The sequence below is a fragment of the Erythranthe guttata genome, chromosome 10 (assembly GCF_056151865.1).
Source record: "Erythranthe guttata isolate IM_541 chromosome 10, IM_541, whole genome shotgun sequence".
Taxonomy (NCBI): domain Eukaryota; kingdom Viridiplantae; phylum Streptophyta; class Magnoliopsida; order Lamiales; family Phrymaceae; genus Erythranthe; species Erythranthe guttata.
In genome coordinates, this window is record NC_142542.1 from 7,183,991 (window position 1) to 7,201,151 (window position 17,161).

At 33.7% G+C, this 17,161-nt stretch overlaps 1 long non-coding RNA gene across 2 annotated transcripts; it reads left to right on the forward strand.

Annotated features, from left to right (window-relative positions):
* The first annotated feature begins 6,845 nt into the window (after nt 1–6,845).
* Nucleotides 6,846–9,303, forward strand: LOC148767402 (uncharacterized). 2 transcript variants are annotated; one of them, XR_016034051.1, is made up of 3 exons: nt 6,846–6,878; nt 6,950–7,197; nt 7,318–7,796. It is a non-coding gene; the product is annotated as an uncharacterized LOC148767402 (long non-coding RNA). The 2 variants fall into 2 exon arrangements; XR_016034052.1 differs by lacking the exon at nt 6,846–6,878 and adding an exon at nt 7,893–9,303 and having other exon boundaries at nt 6,893–7,197; nt 7,318–7,407.
* The last annotated feature ends 7,858 nt before the right edge of the window (nt 9,304–17,161 follow it).

The window sequence follows — 17,161 nt, forward strand, 5'->3', positions numbered from 1 at the left end:
ATAGAGAAGAGGATTATTAGAGATTCGCATTAAATGATTGTTACAATTAAATGTTTGGCCTTATGTTATTTAATTGTTCTCCTACTAATTTTATCGAGTTCCACTTTCCTCTAGTAGACAAACGAGAAAACTGATTTTTCTTAATGGGCTTTAGGTCCAATAGACAAATATAACCCGTAGTTAATCTAGCCCGATTATATTCGCCCAAAGGTAGATCACAATCAATCATATCCACAATATGACCCTAAATTAATTTTCCTCACACTTGATAATGACCTAAGTTAATCTCGCGAATATCAAAATCGTCGTGTGTCAAGTCTAACCTACCAATCAAAGATGCTCATAGAACTTGATGCCAAACTAATGCAGTCCCTAGTTAATCTAGACGACCACGTTAATCTAGCATAACCCTTTTCTATGGCTACCTTCATCACTATGTCAATTGAATTACAGCTAACTTTACCATAGCACTCCCCGCTAACACGGCTTACTGCACTACAGTAAAGGGCTACACATAATTCAGCCGTTGGCAGAAGGAAAGAAAAATTCAATAGATTGGTTTTTCTTTATAGCTTGAAATAATTCTTAATTAGATTAAGAATGAGGGATTTTATTAAAAAGTTTTATCTCATCAGAAGGTTCGGATTGGTCTATGTGATTCCTACATCTATGTTCTCTAAAGGTATATGGAAACGCATATTGTCCTAAGAGGAACATACGACCTAACTACATAATTAATTACATTACATAATTATCGGGTTTTTCAAAATAATTATAGAACCTCAACTAGCATAAATCATTCAAATAATGTTGAGGTACTATTAATTAAGTTGAACTATAATCAATATTATATATGTGTTCTATTAATTAAAATCAATTTAATAATTTAAATTAATTAATTAATATAACACATATTTACTAAAATAGTTGATTGTTGACTCGATTATCTAATTGGGATCAATTGAAAATAATTTTTCAAAAATTAAAATCAATTTGTTTTCAGTTTAATTTTAGAAATCTGAAATTAATTTTTTTTTTATTATTCAGTGAACCGGTTCGACCAACCGGTCTGATCGGTTAGGATCGAAACGGTCCGGTTCTGCCCTGTCCAGTTGACCCAAATCAGTGGGCCGGGTCAGTCGGACCGAGAACCGGTCTGACCGACCCGAATCCACGTGGATTCAGTAAATTGGATCGTGTATAACTATCGAACCGGCCGGTCTGACCGGTTCGATCCGAACAAATTAAAAACCGACGTTTTAAAAATAATTTTAGATCTGATTTTCCAATTTTAAACAATTTTAAAGCTGAAAAAATTCTAAACAATATTTCAAAAATATTTTAAACTTACGAAAACTCCCAATTACATAATACAACAATCGCTTATTTAATAAATCGAACATGCATAAAATCATAGCATATAAAAACGAACGCAGTTAATTGCGCAACGAGCTCTGATACCACAGTTGGGAATCAGACACGTGTGCGCAACGGGAAAAAACAAAATTATGCGATTTAAACAAATTTAAAACACATAAACACATGCCCGATAATTGAAATCAATTGCGCTTCGAGCGAAATTAAAAACAACATACATGCTTAATTACTTAATCGAAATTAAATCAATTAGCATGCTCGCGTTTAAATCAAATAATCATGCTCGCAATAAATAAACAATTTCATGTAGTCACATAAAATCATACAAGAACGAACATATATATTCAATTTGAACGTAACCGAATCTAATGACAATGGATTCGAAAATTTACCTATTGAAGCGTGAGGTAGGCGCACTAAGCAAAGCTAGATTGCCACAGAAACCAATCCGTGCAACCCGGGGCAGCAGCGACGGAACGGCAGCAGCGGCAAGACGAGCTACAGCGGCGCGTGTGGCTCACGCGCTGTCTTCGGGCGGCGCGTGGGAATGCATGCGGTGTCGGCTCGTGTGCTGCTCCTCGATTCTTCGATCTTCGATCTCCCTCCTCTCGGATTTCACCTCGTATACTTCGATCTACTAAACATGTGGCACTAGACACGTAATAGTTAGAAAAACGGAAGAATAGAAAGAAGGAAAGAACTACCAATGTGAATCGGCCAAGAGATGGCCGATTCCGGCGACGGCGGTGACGGTGGCCGTGGTGGAGAGTGGCCGAGAGAGAGAGGAGCGGCTAGGGTTAGGGTTTTGTGTCTTGGGTTGTTCTCTTTTGGGTAAGACCTATAAATCAAGTATTTATAGTTTCTTGCATAAAACCCTAACGGGCTTAAGTTGGACCGGGCCCAACAGCTTAAGTTCGTTAGTTGTGTTACTTGCTCGTCTCTCTCAATTCGATGATCAGAAAACTGTAACAATTACATTTTCGGAATCATTATAATGTCCTCGTCATTACGAGTCCCAACTCCTGATTTCCAACTTTCCAAAACTGGAAACCCTAATTCAGTGCACTTTCTAAATTTGGAAACTTCCCGATTTAGAAAGTCCACTAAGATGTTCGTCTATTCTTTTCCTTTCCTTATTCTCATTCATAATTCCAAATTACGAATGTTGGACCCAATCATATTGACTTCCAATCATGCAAAGATAAACCAGTTTATCTCTGACCGTTTATTCAAAGATCTCATGTGCACGAGCAGTGTGACCCTCGATGGTTCAGGTGTAAGCTAGCCGTGGGCCCACAACCCTTTGTGGTCAAAACTCGTCCCTTAGAGTTACGATTAAGATGAAACTTGGTTTACCTTAATCACCCAACGAATCAAGATTGGCGTCTAGCAACTAAGCGTCATGATTCCCTAGATACAAATGAAGTGCCTGCAAGAACCTTCAGATATAGTTAACGTATAGTACGATCCCTTCGATTCATATGTCCCGATTGAACTAGAGGCATTGGTTCATCGAGACCTCTTTATTTGTTCAATGACCGTACGATCGTTCTAAGTGTTGTAATCGTTATGTGCATGACTTAGAGAATCGAATTCTCTAATCATCACTTAGTCAGCTCTGGCCAGAGACTTAGAGAGATTACAAACTGTAAGAACACACACGACATCCAAGACTATTCTAGCGATCGAATCCCCGACTACAATGCACAGACCTCCCACTAGTTTTCGGACTGCACGAACACTGGCCCTTGGGATGGTCCTCGGTGGAACTCAGGGACAGGTCACGATATAGCTCGCCCTCTAGTGAAGTCACGGTGATGTCTAGGTCATAAGGACTAATGGTGTACAACTATACCATATATATCTCTACTCGATTATTGGGAACCACTTAGAGATTTCTAGGGTGAGGGAGTTCAGTGAACTCGTCAACTTACGAGCACCCACTTATGCATGCCGATATCACAATACCGTTTACTGATGAGATGCAGCACACATACACTAAGTGCTAGTCTCTTGATGGGAAAGGCCGATATCCTCATTGGTGGCTAACCCTTCGACTAGGAAGACGTTTAACAGTTATAATACTTAAGTATAAATATCTCACGATCCTAACGATCAATTACTAGTACTTGTAATAACTGTAAGGACTATATCTATACTTGTGACAAAGGGACAAAGATATAGAATGCCAAGTTGTTTTATCATTAATACGAAAAAAGGTTCGTTTATTACCATAATAAATACGAAAGACCACAGCCACATGTTGGCTTGTTGGTCACCTACTCTAGCAGTATTGATAATGATATTTGTATTGGTATTGGTATTGGTATTGGTATTGGTATTGGTATTGGTATTGGTTTTGGTTTTGGTTTTGGTTTTGGTATTGATATTAGTATTGATATTGGTTTTAATATTAGTACATTAGTATTGGCATTAGTACATTAATATTAGCATTAACGTATTAGTATTAGTATTAGTATTAGTATTAGTATTAATTAGTATTAGTAATAGTATTAGTATTAGTATTAGTATTAGTATTAGTATTAGTATTAGTATTAGTATTAGTATTAGTATTAGTATACGTATTAGTAGTAGTATATATGTATTGGTATTTGTATTTGTATTGGTATTGGTATTGGTATTAGTATTGGTATTGATATTTGTATTAGTATTAATATTAGTATTGGTAATGGTTTTGGTATTCATATTGGTGTTGATATTGGTTTTAGTATTAGTACATTAGTATTGGCATTAATAAATTAATATTAGCATTAACGTATTAGTATTAGTATTAAAATTAGTATTAGTATTAGTATTAGTATTAATACTAGTACTAGTACTAGTACTAGTATTGGTATTAGTATTAGTATTAGTATTAGTATTAGTAGTAGTATTAGTATTAATATTAATATTAGTATTAGTATGATAATTATGATTAAGACTAATACTAATAAAACAATTTTGAAATTGAAATTTTTGATGACATGCTTATCCGTGATTCTGCAGATCCATTTTTTGATCTGATAGAGTTTGTTTACCTGGATATGGTGAGCAACCTGTTCAATCCTGAGTATTTCGAGGCCAGAACAATTATTGCATCGGCTAATGAAAGTGCCGGTTTTTTGAATGATCATTTTTTGTCGCTCATAACTGGAGAAGGGAAAGTTTATTTGAATTCCGATAATATGTACAATGATGAGTTAATATCATAGATCCAAGTTCCTCAACATCATATCGTGCTCTAGAATTCCACCGCATAGGTTGCATTGAAAAAATGTATTCCTGTTATGCTCATCAAAAATATTGATCAGGCTAGAGGATCGTGCAGTGGAACTAGGCTTCAGGTTATTAATGTGGGAAAACACGTTCTCAACTGAAAGACACTACCCGATAAACATGTTGACGATATGGTGTGTTCATTCCTCAAATGACATTGGTACCGTCCAACTCTACATCGCCTATTAAATTTTAGCGACGTCAGTTTTCGGCGATGGTCTCCTTTGCAATAACAATCAATAAATGTCAAGGACAAACTCTTTCTCATGTAGTACTGTAATTTCTCAGACTTGTTTCCAGTCATGGACAACTCTATGTCGCACTTTCGAGAGTTAAGAGTTGAAGTGGCATAAGGATTTTGATCACGTCGGAATCAGGCTACAACCAACTACAAATAATGTGGTACAATGATGGTTTTCAGCATATATGAAGGTAACTGTATAAAATCTTATACAATTTTACATAATGACCTTTATTTTGTATTACTTATATGTTTTGGCATTCCTCATTTGTAGGTTAATTTGCATTATACTAGGAACTTGCTACGGGCTCCTATCAATATTTTTATCAAGGTAATTTATCGTAGAATGATTTTATGTCATTAAATATTTATATTTGTATTGTTTTGGTAACGCTTTACTTATTTCGTATAATCATTGTACAAAATAGCAGGTCAATTACATTGTATTGGATTCGTTACATGCGTTTAGGGCGATTGATATCAAACACAATAACAATAATTGTTTGGATCAATATCATGTTTGAACGAAAATATGTCATTATGGTTGTACAAGTTTTGGGCCAACGATATATTCGCTCTCTGTATGCGGAAAGTAAAACCTTCAATGTTTATTTTTTTCACTTTTGGCTTATTTCAACTTACAACATACAAAATAGTTTTTTTTTTTTTTTCCAATTTTCTACTTCTTTGTATTACATCAACAGTTAATTATACTATTTTGAGAACCCTTTTATTATTAAATATTTGCTTTTACGATGAATAACCAGTGCAACGCACAGGTGAAATACTAGTAAACATAAAAAAGAGTAAGTGGGAGATAATCACTAAATTAGAAAAATAAAGAATTCCATTATACAACAACAGCATGCACAAGACTGTACAAACTTTTGGAAAATCAATCTTTCATTACAAAGTCGCATTTTACCCACTTTCAAGATATCCTTTGTATATTTCCAACTAATTAATTATAAAATTAATTCGATAAATTTGGATGGAAATAAATTCGATAATATATAAAATAATATTATAATATGTAATAGAAACAAGTAGATCGAATAAGCCTTTTTAATTTAATGATGGCAAGAAAATAAATTTAATGAGACTATACATCTTAAAACTAAAATAAGCATTTTTTATGATGGCAAGAGAATAAATTAATTTTACCCTATGGCTGGAAATTGGAACTTATATGTCTCTCTCTTTTCTCTTTTTTTCTCTTCATTTTATTATTTTTATCTTATATATAAAAAGAAGATATTTTGACCTATAATCTAGACCTAAACCTAGGGGTACTTTCGACTATTTCTATTATGTCAATATTTTTTTTTCTCTTTTTTCGTTCATGCCAGTTTTCCTTTGTTCCTGATTTTTCGATACACGATTAACAATTGCAAACACAATCCTATTTTCTGGGTTCCTTCGATGCTACACCCGGTGAAAAACACCGGGTGGGTCTTCTGCTGCCACGTGTTCTTTTTTTATTTTTCTAAAACTCCTAAAGGTAAACCCTAGCGGGGAATTTATTATAAAATACAAAAAAAGAGACACGTGGCAGCAGAAGACCCACCCGGTGTTTTTCACGGGGAACAAATCTATTTTCTGTTTAAAAAGAAAAACCACGATCCTATTTCATTGGTAGGTTTTTTTATAACGTGGAAACGATTTAAAACTTCTGGTCATTCTTCTTTTTTTAATGTTTTAGGCCGTTTTTCTACAATACTTATCTCTGATTCAATTCTCCACGATATCATGCTCCTCTCCACTTCTATTTAAATTTAATGATTTTTAATTAGTGAAAGAAGTTAATTAGTGAGTTAGTGGGTGATTTAATTTTAATTAGTCATCACATAGGCGGTTAGTGAAGAAAGTGCACGTTATGCATGTTTTTTGTAGTGGTTTAATTTAGTGGGGTAGTTTATATATTGCTATTAGTTGTAAATTCTATAAATTGAGTTGAAAATGGGGAACAAGTTTTACAGAATCAGTTAATCTTCTTAGCCTCTCTATTTATTCTTTTACATTCCTTATTTCTTATTCTCAAACTCAAATTACCAGGTAACACAAATCAGATTTCATTGTTCCCTATACAGGTATCTTAAAAATTTCTGAAACTCTCATCTTTACTTTCATCTCTAGGACTATCAGATTGATTTCCATATCATCGCAGTTTTGTCTCCACTCACACACGTTTTATAAGTTTCCACTCACCATTTCTCGCTTCTTTTCTGTAAAAATTCGAATGGAGAGGAGAAAAGGTAAACAGACAAAAGAGAGTGGAAGACAAGCTGTATCTCTCTTGAGAAGTAAGCCCTCGATGTTTCTCCATATTGTAATTTCTGTATTATCATCATTTTCTTTCTCCATTTAAAATCTTATGTGAAACTAAAACCGTTATTTAAGCCCTCGAAACATATTTGTATTAGGTTGTGAGAAGGCGAGTGTCTCTGGAAAAAAATGTCAGCAGTCGGCACCGGCAGGCAATCGCAGAAAGAACCATTGATCGGAAATTGACGGTACAATTCCTAACTTATATCAGGGTCCATGAATGGCCAACGAGAATATTCCTTTGACGGACTTCGTGTTTCTTCGAGTTCTTGCCACTTCGTCGGGGCATTTCAAACGAACCATTACTTCTTTGTGTGTGTATATATATATATATATATTGTCCATTTTAGTTCTATAAGCTTTCTGACTCAAAATATTTGGGAGATTTGAAATTGCAACTCAAATAATTGTAAATTTCTCTTCTATTTTTTTGTCCTGCATTAGTTGAATCTTTTGGTATTTTCGATTTGTTACTTAATATGTAAATTGCTTTTGGGAAAATTGAAATTGGGGATTGGAATATTGCGAGCACAATTTCTCCTCATTTTATTATTGTAGATATATAGAATCATTGATCTGAAATACATTTGATGATTTTGGGTATATCCATATCATTTGATCTTATTTATAAATGTAATGTTTTAATAATGTTAAATTCATTTGCCGCTTGCAGCATGGTGCCGAATTCACTTATCTCAACCCATTAGATTGGATGATAAAAGTTCGTGTTTTGCATCTACGAAAATATTCTCAGAAAGTGGAGACTATGGGTACAACATTTTATTGCCCAAATTGGGGGTATTTGCACTCGGCTCCCCTGTGAAATCTCTAATTGGCAAAAAAACCCCTCGGATAAAACAATTAGCAAATACCCCCCTATGAAAGGAAGTCAATGACAATAAGGACCCTACGAGCGAATCGTGGGATACACTCGCGGTTCATGCAGCTGGGCGTGCGTTTTAGGACATTTTAGGACAGGAAAAGACATAAAAACCCTTTGTAAGAGGAAAAAAACTCAGATTGATTTAATTATAAATAATCTAAAGTTATAGGACTAAATTGTAATTATCAAAATTGTCAAAACAAATATAAAGAATACAGGAAAAAAAAAAAAAAAGAATAAATCGTCTTCTTCCCCAAATAATTGAACCACCCCCCTTCCTCCATCCCCGCCTCCCCCTCCCCCAACCCACCACCGAACCACTCCACCCATCCAACTCACAACTGAATTCAACCCAAGTCGGAGCGTTCAGGCCACCGCTGCTCATCACCCAACACCACTACATTTTCAGATCTTCTTCCAATTGAGGCATGCCGCGGCGGAGGTGTGCGGCTCGTGGTCGGTGAGATTGAACGGAGAAAATGGAGATCTTCTCCGACGTTGCCCAGCGACCGCCGCCGCCGCTGCTGCCGCCGCCGCGAGTTCAGATCTTCTCTAAAGTCGTCGCCAATCGAGGTCCGGCGAGCTACACTTCGCCGAATTCTCCGACGAATAGCAAAGCCCATCGCAAAATCCTCTCAAACACAGCTGCCGTTGCAGCCGCCGTTGAGCTATGAGCTGAGAAATTGAAATTGAAGTGTGCGTTGTTTTTTTTTTTTCAATTGGAGAAGAGGGCTAAATTGAAAGTGCTAGGGACTGAATTGAAAATTTTGAAAATTTCATTTGAGTCATAAAATTCTAGAGGTTGGATATATTTATCTGAAGGGCATTTTTGTCATTTCGCGTAAGTCAACGAGTCAGTGCACACAAAGGGGCGGTGGGCTGATTAAAACACAACATAGGGGGTCATATGCTAATTTTTTTTTCCGGGGGGGTTTTTTGCTTCCGAGAAATAACACAGGGGGGTCTATGCAATTAACTCCCCAAATTGAGACATTTAGGACCTTACTGGGATTTCGCAAAAGCATTTCATTGAAGAGAGTATGCAGGTTTTTCAAAGTGTGCTGGGTTAGACACTGAGGAAAAAATTTGTATCTTCAATCATGGCTTTTGTAGACATCCCTTTATTATTCTTGCAACTTTCTTCTGAATAGATGATATTGTAAAATTCCTTGATGGATATTTTATATCTTTGGTGACTAAACAATTGAATTTCCAAATTCTCTATGATTTCGATCCAAATTTTGCCTATTTTAGAACATATTTTTTATTTCGACTTTTGAAATGCGCTTTTTAAATTTTGTTGAATGAATTTTAAAAAACTATGATTTTAAGAATAATTCAAATGAGATGTATATTAAAAAATAGTATAAAGATATACTTATTTATAAATATTTTATTTATTTAAAACTTTGTATTCACCCGTGCTACTCGAGTCAAAATACACTAAAATACTACCCGTGCAACGCACGGGTACAAATACTAGTTTATATAAAGATAAAAACAATCGCTTTATTATTAAATAATATCGACTAAACAAACATTAAATAAAATTTAATTATTTAACTGATTGTTAGGAGTAGACAATTTAGAGTTTAGACAAAGAGCTCATTGAGTGCATTGCTCATACTCCTAAATTTCTTATACCAAGATCAGGAGGACGAATATGCCCTCATCCACAATTTTTTTATAAATCGGCATGTTAGCGCCGATATTGTCCAAAACAATCAGTATTCCGATTTTTTGTACAAAAATCACCACGTCGTTACTAATTTTTGTGACAAAAACCGGTCTGCGAATACCGATTTCTGGTATCGGCGATTTTGTTTTCACAACCAAAAAAACAAGACCCCTTAAGCTAAAATAAACGATTAAAACATACTTTATTGCCTTCTCCACCCTCATAAACTACCATTTCCTTGTTTTCTGATTTCATTGTGAATGTTTGGTGTGTATTTGATTATTTTGGTGTGTACGATTTTTTGTGGGTTTGTGAAGAAGGAGGAGATTTTTTAAGTTGTGAGATTATGGATGGGTTTGTGGGTGGCTTAATTTCACTTTGCACCCTTGAAATATAGGTGTTTGACACTTTTCACCCTCGAAAACAATTAATGCACTTTGCATTCTCAAAACACAATAAATCGTGCATAATGCACCCCGAATGAATATTTGAATCTAGGAAAGGTAATTTAATATTTTTAGTAGTATTTTTATAATGTCAAATGTCAAATTAAAACTTTTATTGTATTCGTCAATTCTTTCGAAACTAGAAATAGAAAAAAAAAATTATCAACATATTTAAAAATTATATTTTTACCACAAAAAAATATTTAAAAGAAAAAAAAATCCTTCAGCTATGTTGTTCTCAAATTATTAAAAAAATATTTTTTTTCCCAAAAGATACCATATATATTTACCAGTTACAATGGAAGATCCATCAAACAAATAATTTAGTAAGAAAATATTATATATTTTTTAGTAATTCGATTTTTTTTTTCTTGCACTTAATTGTGTGCTCAAAATTAGGTGGATGTAGAAGAAAATAACAATTTAATTTGTCATTTTGCACCCTAGGAAAAAAAACAGAGATGTGCTATTTTCATCCTCAAAATATCTCATTTCACCACCAAATTAAATATATTTCCCATTTTACCCATTTTTTCTTCTTTCACCGTCTACCACTAAATTAAAATATTTATAAAAAAAAACACCACCATTTTCATTGGAAATCTCACCCTCTCCACCTTAAGTGAATAATACTTTCGTTAGAGAAAAACATTTCCGAAGGCCAAAAAGAGCAGGAATTCACGTTTTATTAGAAATAAATTGAGAATGCTTGTATGGAAGGTCTTGAACTTCCTCTGAAGTTGGCTAATTGGCTTAATATAATTTCTTTTCCTGAAAAGAATTACATAATCTGTAGGTCATCTGATATGGAAGTTTTAATATCTTGTAATAAATATTTCATTGCAAACAATAAAAAAAAAATTAAAATAATAAAATAAAATAGAAATAACTCAGAACACACGAGGATTAAGTGAATACAGGGTGGTGGATTATAAATTTGAGTGGTATCTATGACATTTTATAATTTTTGGTGGTGAATTGAAATACTTTGGATGTGGAAATAACACCACTCATAAGAAAATCGAACAAAATACAACATTGCACTCATTAAGTTTTAATATTCAATTTAGACTGCATTATGAATAATTTATTATATTTCGATGGTGCAAACTGCTATTAATTTTTTACAAAGGTGCCAAGTAGGATCAAGCCGTTTGTTGGTTTATGTTTAAATTAATAGAATTTTGCTAGCATCAACTCTATTGATTTATATAGATTTAACCCTACTTAAATCTTTCATGACAAATAAACCGTAGAGTCAAATTCATACCTAGCTACTAGCTCTTCAAATTCTGTTACTAATTCAAAAAGGGATTTTTGTACATAAGTCTCTCACTAATCATTTTTATTATTCTAGGTTTAGGGGCTATATCTCTTTCGCCAATAAGTTCATCCTTTTAATATTTATTATAAATAAAGAAAAAAATAATGTGTATGATAAAATTACCCCCAACCCTTATACTAAATTCTTAATTATAACCCCAATTTAATCAATTTTGACTTTTTTTTTGAACTTTTTTTTTCAAAAATTATTTTTTTGCCGCTAGTTTCCGGCGTTGACTTTTTGATTTATTTTTTCTGGTCTTTTTTTCTGCGACATGCTCATTCTAATTACACTTATTTAACTAATTTAGAATATGCTAGCGGAAGACTTTTAGAAAATAATGAGTGTGGAGTGCTCGTTTTAAAAATCATCTTCTATAGATAGAAAGTTACAAATAAATTTTTCTTTTAAAATCAGCGAAAGTGTGTCCACATATTACCATATCATATATACTTAACCAACTATCACAAAAGAGGCATACATGACTAGTAATTTAAATTATCAAGAATAAATAGAGGAATTTCGGACAGATTAGGTAGATCAACTTAGAAAATTATTTTTTGTTAAACCCTTCGTGAAAACAATTTGAAAATTTAACTACATACTCTCATACGGGTCTAAATCACTCATTTAAAACAGTTTTAAAATATAGTTAGCCATTTGAGAGAAGTAATTAAACACATGCAGCTGTACAGTTTGAAAATCCTGAACAAGGAGGGAGCTTTGCAAATTCTTTATAAATTCCCTACTGTTCTAAATGAACATACTCCAAGTCAGGGGGGAACCTGGATCAAAAAGTAGGGGGGCTAAATAAAATTTTAAGGTTCGGGGCAGCGGTCCGAAAAAAAGTTTAGGTTCACAAAACATTGCAAAAAATAAGTTTGTATTATTATTTTTTAATTAAAATATCACATATATTATAATTATATCATCACAAAATTTTCTAAATTAATCCAAATTATTCTAATAATGTATTGCGCTTAATATTTCGGGCATTCATGGCACGATCTCGTACTATTTTTATAAAGGCATTGATAAAAAAATTCAAAAATAAGTAATATTCATAAAGTTTATTTAAAATAATACAAGTTTTAACCATTTTATTTTCTATTTTATATTAAATATGATATATTTATCTATAATTTATTAAGATTATGGAGAAAAATAGAAAAAATAAAGGGTTAAAACACATATTTACAAAAAAAATTGAGGGGCCAAAAATAATATTCAAAAAATATAATGCCAAATACCTAAAAAAAGTATATATATATATATATATATATATATATATATATATATATATATATATATATATATATATATATATATATATATATATATATATATATATATATATATATATATATATATATATATATATATATATATATATATATATATATATATATATATATATATATATATATATATATATATATATATATCAACAGCCCCCCTTGCCCCTTAAGAGTACCGCTAGTGCTCCAAGTTAAATGGATTCATTTGAGTAAGAAAAACTTCATATAATGATGCATGTCTTAAAATGACGCTGCATGTGTACAGTTATGGAAAATAATCCATAATAAATTCATGTCCTATCCAAATGAGACAAAATACCTATCAAAATGACTGTAACAGAAAGACCTATGACTCCATAAAATCGCATGCAATTCAAAACAGAAGGTATATTTAATACGTATTATCAAACAACATGGCATAACACAACATATAACTAATCGATGAGCATTATATAGAAATTTTGACAAAAAAAAAAAGAATCATAATCTTAATTATTATTAGATGTAATGTTCTTACTAATAAGAGCCCCCGAGGGGTGGAAGAGTATGATAACTGATATTTAAGACGGTATTGAAAGTCTTTAAAATTAAAATATATATAAGTGAAACCACATGGCTATATTAAGAGCACACAAGATCCACACGCCTTCCATATGAACACATCTCTCGATCCTCGAACTCGACTCCAACTTTACGACTCGTGCCCGGGATTGAAAGTACCTACAAGCATTTCAACACCTATATGAGTCTTTTGGACTTAATGAGAATTTCCGAAGAAATACCGAATACATATAGGCAAACAAATATATATATGTTTATGCTATGTATATATGTATATGTACCATCTCAAATCACACATATAAACACTATAAACATTTCGATTTTACCTCAATCGTTTTTTCATTGAGAAACTTGAAACACGTGGATTATTTCCACATTTTGTTTTTAACTTTCTTATTTTCTAACTAAATTTTAGTTATCGAATAAGTAGTGCTTAGTGGGTTATGTATAGTTCTTAGTGGGCTAAGTATAATACTTAGTGGGCTAAGTAGTGCTTAGTGGGTTAAATTGTGGATATTATTTTAACTACTAAACTAACCCACTAACCCATGTTCTTGAGTGCTCTTGTAGTTGGTTTTCTTGCAGATCATGGGCTGAGGAGTGGAAGCTTGGAATGTCTATAAATACCGACTTCAAGACTCAAGAAAAGTAATGGATTCTACGAAATAAAAACCGAGAGCTGAAAAGAATACATGAGATTTTTAGTGTGTTTTTAGAATCTGTTTTACGTACTCTTCATGAGTATATTCTTTACGTACTCCTCATGAGTACATTATTTACGTACTCCTCATGAGGACATTCTTTGTAGTCTAGATTGTTTAGTTTTGATGTTTCTAGACTTGGTTCAAAGAATGATCAAGATAGTGATTCATTCATAAGAAAGAAGTTCTTTACGTACTCCTTACGAGTACATTCTTTGAAATCTAGAATTTTTAATATTTCTCTTTTTGTTTCTAGATTTGAATGTAAGAATGATCATGATACTGATTCATTCATAAGGAAGAAGTTTTCGTACATCTTCTATTTGTATTCTTGGAATACTGTTTTAATATAATTTTTCCGTCCTGTAAAGGGCAAGTTCACAACTTTTACTTGTGAACATTTTTAGATCTGAGTATTGTCTTTATATTTCCGCTGCATGTTTATTCAAGTGTCATAACACTTAAGATAACACCTCTGTATTAAACGAATTCAGGACCATAAATTCTTTCAATTGGTATTAGAGCCAACACTTGACGTATACTAAGTGTTTGTTCCTATTTCTTTTACATAAACGAATTCGTGATGGATACTCAGATGACTTCTTCCATGTGACCTCCTGTACTTGACGGCACAAACTACACCTACTGGAAAGTCAAGATGAGGGCGTACATCAAAGCCATTGATGAGAGAGCCTGGAGATCTATCCTTACTCGATGGAAGCCACCAACTATAACAGATGTGGATGGGGATGTGTTTCCAACACCAGAATTACGGTGGACACCAGACGATCTAACAAATGCTAATCAAAACTCAAAGGCGTTAAATGCAATTTTTAATTCGGTAGATTTAACAATGTTTAAATTGATCTCAGTGTGCACTTATGCGAATGATGCTTGGGAAGTTCTTCAGCTACATTGTGAAGGATCAGACAGTGTCAGAAGAACTAAGCTCAGATTACTCTCTTCCAAATTTGAGAGACTGAGAATGGAAGAAACTGAAACAATTTCTCAGTACAATGAGAAATTGATTGATTTGGCTAATGAATTTCAATCCTTAGGTGGTCCTTTGAGCAACGAGACACTGGTGAATAAGGTATTGAGAACTCTTCCAGAAAGATTCAGCATGACAGTTACTGCTATTGAGGAGGCCAAAGACACATCATCTCTACGGCTGGACGACTTAATTGGTAGTCTAAAGTCTAGAGAGATGAACTTTGTAGATCAAAGAAAGGAGAAAGGTAAGGCTACCTCAAATGCACTCCAGGCAGAACTAGAAAAGGAAGAAGTTGCTACGAAATATGATGATGATGCAGAGGAATGTCTCAACAATGTGGCGTTTCAGATTCATAAATTCAATAGGGCATACAGACGAAGTGGAATCAAGCCCAGACAGTTATTTCCAGATGGCTCTCCACAAAATCGACAAACTCAGCCCCGGAACAGATCTATTCCACAGAGAACATTTCCTCAAACATCCTCTCAAAACACTTTACAAATTCTCCATTTATTCGTTCAAATTCTGAACCACCTAACTTGGATCATATTAAATGCAGGGCTTATTCAGGATTTGGACATTATGCTAATGAATGTGCAAATACCTTGAGAAGAAGAGGAATGAGTCTGATTTGTGCTGTCAGTGATGAGGAGGAAGAGCAACCTGAACAGACAGAGGAGCAGCAACCCACTAAACAGGCTCTTTCTGTCAAATATATCACTGAAAACTGTTCTGAAACTGAATCACAAGGAGTTTCTCTAGATGCTGCAACACTTTCTGAAACACTTTCAGTAACTGAAATTTCTGAGTTAGATAATAGTCATTATACATGTTTGAACTCTATTTCTTTGAATGCAGCAGAATACAGTAAAGAAGCAGTGGGAGATGAGGAAGAAATGTATAAGAAATTGCTCAGCGACTTGGAGAAGAAGACTCATGCTCTAGATGCAGCGGGAAAATTCTTCGCTTAAAGAAACAATCACTCATTTGGAAATTGGTATCACCAAGAAGGATCTTGAACTGGCAAAGGTGAAAGATGAACTCAAAGAAGCAACTCTAGCAATCAAGAGAATGAATACCGGCACAACTAAACTCGAAGAGATTGTGTCACTGGAGAAGTACAACAAAAATGAAGGTCTAGGGTTCAAAAAACAAGTGAAGAAACACAAGTCAGTAAAGAAGAAGGAAATTGTCCTTGTAAAAGAGAAGGGTTCAAATGGAAAAGAATGCAGAAATTCCACAATCACCACTCCAAAGTCCAGAATAAGGGGATACATTTGTCATTATTGTTTCTCACCAGGACATATCCGTCCATTTTGTGAGAAACTAAGTAGTGACAAAATGTTGTACATGATGATTCACATCACTCCAGGGAACACCTCCAAGAAAAAGGTAGAGTTTACCAAAAAGGAGTGTAGAATATGGACTCCCAAAGGTAAACTTATGTGCAAAACAGTATACACTTCTTTAAATGCTAACATTTCTGGTTCAGGGTACTTTGATAGTGGATGCTCTAGGCACATGACTGGAACAAAAGAGTTTCTATCAAACTACCATACACTCAATGGTGGACGTGTAACCTATGGAGGAGGAGCTAAAGGCAAAGTGGTTGGACGTGGAACACTCAATATTGAAGGACTTCCAAAACTTTTAAATGTCTTACATGTTGAAGGATTGGGGTCAAATCTCATCAGCATTAGTCAATTGTGTGATGATGATCTACGTGTTCCATTTGATAAGTAATGTTTTTCTGTGTTTGATAATCAAAATCATTGTTTACTGACTGGTTCCAGGTCAATGGATAATTGTTATCAAACAAGTGACACCATCTCATGCAAGAGCTCAAGAGTAAGTGACGTAGAGTTGTGGCACCAGAAACTAGGGCACACAAACTTCAAAAATTTGAAGTTGCTCAACAAGTACAATGCCATAAGAGGAATTCCAGATCTCAAGATCAAGGACATCCCTATAAGCAAACTAGAGTGCCACACAAAGTGTTACAACACGTTGGTACCACCATTTATTTTGAACTTGTACATATGGACCTTATTGGTCCT